The 4,612-nt window shown below is 47.5% G+C and overlaps 2 non-coding genes across 2 annotated transcripts; both read right to left on the reverse strand.

Moving 5' to 3' along the window:
* Positions 1–2,081: 2,081 nt before the first annotated feature.
* Positions 2,082–2,154, reverse strand: Trnat-agu (transfer RNA threonine (anticodon AGU)). The gene has a single exon. It is a non-coding gene; the product is annotated as a tRNA-Thr (tRNA).
* A 388-nt stretch (positions 2,155–2,542) lies between these two features.
* Trnat-agu (transfer RNA threonine (anticodon AGU)) lies at positions 2,543–2,615 on the reverse strand. Its single transcript has one exon. It is a non-coding gene; the product is annotated as a tRNA-Thr (tRNA).
* Positions 2,616–4,612: the final 1,997 nt, after the last annotated feature.

The raw sequence follows: 4,612 nt of genomic DNA on the forward strand, positions 1-4,612 counted from the left end.
CATCTCAGAGGGCAAACTGATCACTAAACTGTACCGAAAACCGACCGACAAGCCACAGTACCTAAATTTTCGAAGAAGTCAATGTCAAACATTGCAAAACCGGAATTCCCTATAGCCAAGCTCATCGTTTTCGTTAAATTTCCTCCAAGGAAGAGGACTTCAACGATAATTGTAGGGAGCTACGCTATGCACTTTTGAAACAAAGCTATCCCGTTGAAATAATTGACAAGGCTATAGACAGAGCAGAAAACCTGAATCGCTCAGACATTCTCAGAGGCACCAAAACCTCCCACGACACCCCGCAAACGAACTTGGTCTTAACACATTCCGCATCTGTTCCCAAAGTCTCGTCTATAATAAAAAAGCACTATAACATTCTTACCCAAAGTGAGCGCCTAAAACATATTTTTTACGAACCCCAACTGGTTGTGTACAGGAGAAGCAAAAACATTAGGGATGTCCTGACCTCATCCAAAATAAGAACTCAAACGACCGGCAGATGCATTCCTTGCGAGAAGCCTCGATGTCAAATATGCACGCACATGTCCACAACGGATACCGCGGTCAGTTCAGCCTCTGACGTTCGTCTAAAAATCACAGGAAACCTAAACTGTGATAGTTCCAATGTGGTATATTTGATCAAGTGTACGGTGTGCCACCTACAATACATCGGGAAAACACAAAAGTCATTCGGAACTAGGTTTAACATTCACAAGTCACATTCCAAAACTCTGCCATCTCTCCCGTTGTCAAAACACGGTAACCTTCCTGGGCGCTCTTTTGACCACCTCAGAGCCACGATATTTGAATCTGGGTTTCGCTCTCACCATGATCGACTAATCCGCGAATCGTACCTCATTAACAAGTTCAAATCCGCATCCTCAGGCATTAGTGAGCGTTTAAGGAAATTATCGTCTTTGGTGGGTACCTAAGCCATTTCCCCCTTTTCCTTTGTTTCTGTTTTTTATATCTTTTTTTTTCTTTTTTTTGTCTCATTCGTCCTACCGAACACAGTCAGCCACCACACGTTGCGCCACCTCCCCACCCTGGGCGGTCTCCCCTTTTTTTCGTGGAATAGTAGCAGCATTCCCAGTACGCCTCCGCTCCCGCGGTTGGCAGCCCTCTTTGGGGGCCAAATTTCTTATCGCGAACGCGCCGTCCGAGCAGTCACTCACCATTTTCTTTGATGTTGCGCGGTTTTCCACCCCTCCGCTTCTTGGACAGTCAATCATTACTCACTTCTTTGCATGCCTCCATTATGCTGTGACGTGCATTTATCAAATACACGGAAACTTGTTGACCCTTACTGGCGACCGATTCAATAGTTGCTTCCACGCAGGACACACCTAGTTACTTCCTACCTGGATGAATAATTGGTTGCGTTGCTGGCACGTGCGCTCTTCTGTGACTTCTGTGAACTTGTAAACTGCTCTGACATTCCTCACGCCGCGGGTAATTGGTGTTTTCAGGAATGGATGTGTCACCGGCGGCTTCGGTTCTGTATTTGTATTTCGTGTACTTTGCATTTCGTGTGTCGAGACGTTCCCTGCGCCATTTATTTATTCGGGTAATTCGTATGAAAACTGTTTTTGAACAGCTGCCTACCCTGTCTTTTTTTTTGGTTGAAGTTGAATATTGCTGGGCTTTCTAGAAAAGAGTTTGTCATCATGTATTGTGCCACATGTATAATGCCCTCCCTTCCCTGTTCCCGCGCCCCAACCCGCCATTGTTGCTAAAAAGGGTGCACTGCAGCACACCCTCTGCACCTATATAAGCGTGCGTGCCCCATCGTTGTAGGTTACCCAAGATGAAGAGTGGACCTCCAGTCGAAACGTCAGTAAACCACTGTTTCATTTTCTCAACTATTCCTTCATTCTCCTCCAGAAGTTTCTTTTACTGCTTATGTATATATATATATATATATATAGCGAATCAGAATAGGAAATGAGGGGCTCGTTGAAAATAACACAGAAATAAGGGTTGGCAGTCGAGAAAACCTCGGAAAGCAAAGGGGAGGATGTGGTAGATCATTGAAACAGATTAAGAATTTGGAAAGAAAGAAAGAAAGTGAAGAAAAAATGCCCGCCAGGTGGGATCCGAACCCACGACCTCCAGAATACTGGTCTGGTGCGATAACCACTACGCTACCGGCGGGGCGATTTTCCCATTCACTTTCTGGGGTATTTATGTTAGGTATATTTGTTTCCTGTGCTTGGGGGTGGTAGCCAGCGCCATTCGGACTAATCGGGGTGAAGGGGACCTTTTTTTTAACCCCCGGGTCGTGACTCGAGTGTCTACGACATGTCCAGAGTGGTCGACCAGCTTTGAACCCTCTTAAGCTCCCTTTGGCAACAAGACTGCCAGAACAGAGGCCCTCGCTATGCATGTAGCGAATCAGAATAGGAAATGAGGGGCTCGTTGAAAATAACACAGAAATAAGGGTTGGCAGTCGAGAAAACCTCGGAAGCAAAGGGGAGGATGTGGTAGATCATTGAAACAGATTAAGAATTTGGAAAGAAAGAAAGAAAGTGAAGAAAAAATGCCCGCCAGGTGGGATCCGAACCCACGACCTCCAGAATACTGGTCTGGTGCGATAACCACTACGCTACCGGCGGGGCGATTTTCCCATTCACTTTCTGGGGTATTTATGTTAGGTATATTTGTTTCCTGTGCTTGGGGGTGGTAGCCAGCGCCATTCGGACTAATCGGGGTGAAGGGGACCTTTTTTTTAACCCCCGGGTCGTGACTCGAGTGTCTACGACATGTCCAGAGTGGTCGACCAGCTTTGAACCCTCTTAAGCTCCCTTTGGCAACAAGACTGCCAGAACAGAGGCCCTCGCTATGCATGTAGCGAATCAGAATAGGAAATGAGGGGCTCGTTGAAAATAACACAGAAATAAGGGTTGGCAGTCGAGAAAACCTCGGAAAGCAAAGGGGAGGATGTGGTAGATCATTGAAACAGATTAAGAATTTGGAAAGAAAGAAAGAAAGTGAAGAAAAAATGCCCGCCAGGTGGGATCCGAACCCACGACCTCCAGAATACCGGTCTGGTGCGATAACCACTACGCTACCGGCGGGGCGATTTTCCCATTCACTTTCTGGGGTATTTATGTTAGGTATGTTTGTTTCCTGTGCTTGGGGGTGGTAGCCAGCGCCATTCGGACTAATCGGGGTGAAGGGGACCTTCTTTTTAACCCCCGGGTCGTGACTCGAGTGTCTACGACATGTCCAGAGTGGTCGACCAGCTTTGAACCCTCTTAAGCTCCCTTTGGCAACAAGACTGCCAGAACAGAGGCCCTCGCTATGCATGTAGCGAATCAGAATAGGAAATGAGGGGCTCGTTGAAAATAACACAGAAATAAGGGTTGGCAGTCGAGAAAACCTCGGAAAGCAAAGGGGAGGATGTGGTAGATCATTGAAACAGATTAAGAATTTGGAAAGAAAGAAAGAAAGTGAAGAAAAAATGCCCGCGAGGTGGGATCCGAACCCACGACCTCCAGAATACCGGTCTGGTGCGATAACCACTACGCTACCGGCGGGGCGATTTTCCCATTCACTTTCTGGGGTATTTATGTTAGGTATGTTTGTTTCCTGTGCTTGGGGGTGGTAGCCAGCGCCATTCGGACTAATCGGGGTGAAGGGGACCTTCTTTTTAACTCCCGGGTCGTGACTCGAGTGTCTACGACATGTCCAGAGTGGTCGACCAGCTTTGAACCCTCTTAAGCTCCCTTTGGCAACAAGACTGCCAGAACAGAGGCCCTCGCTATGCATGTAGCGAATCAGAATAGGAAATGAGGGGCTCGTTGAAAATAACACAGAAATAAGGGTTGGCAGTCGAGAAAACCTCGGAAAGCAAAGGGGAGGATGTGGTAGATCATTGAAACAGATTAAGAATTTGGAAAGAAAGAAAGAAAGTGAAGAAAAAATGCCCGCCAGGTGGGATCCGAACCCACGACCTCCAGAATACCGGTCTGGTGCGATAACCACTACGCTACCGGCGGGGCGATTTTCCCATTCACTTTCTGGGGTATTTATGTTAGGTATGTTTGTTTCCTGTGCTTGGGGGTGGTAGCCAGCGCCATTCGGACTAATCGGGGTGAAGGGGACCTTCTTTTTAACCCCCGGGTCGTGACTCGAGTGTCTACGACATGTCCAGAGTGGTCGACCAGCTTTGAACCCTCTTAAGCTCCCTTTGGCAACAAGACTGCCAGAACCGAGGCCCTCGCTATGCATGTAGCGAATCAGAATAGGAGATGAGGGGCTCGTTGAAAATAACACAGAAATAAGGGTTGGCAGTCGAGAAAACCTCGGAAAACAAAGGGGAGGATGTGGTAGATCATTGAAACAGATTAAGAATTTGGAAAGAAAGAAAGAAAGTGAAGAAAAAATGCCCGCCAGGTGGGATCCGAACCCACGACCTCCAGAATACCGGTCTGGTGCGATAACCAATACGCTACCGGCGGGGCGATTTTCCCATTCACTTTCTGGGGTATTTATGTTAGGTATGTTTGTTTCCTGTGCTTGGGGGTGGTAGCCAGCGCCATTCGGACTAATCGGGGTGAAGGGGACCTTCTTTTTAACCCCCGGGTCGTGACTCGAGCGTCTACGACAT

The sequence above is a fragment of the Haemaphysalis longicornis genome, unplaced genomic scaffold (assembly GCF_048455015.1).
Source record: "Haemaphysalis longicornis isolate Haplotype H1 unplaced genomic scaffold, Haemaphysalis longicornis Haplotype H1 scaffold_13, whole genome shotgun sequence".
In the NCBI taxonomy this organism is placed as follows: domain Eukaryota; kingdom Metazoa; phylum Arthropoda; class Arachnida; order Ixodida; family Ixodidae; genus Haemaphysalis; species Haemaphysalis longicornis.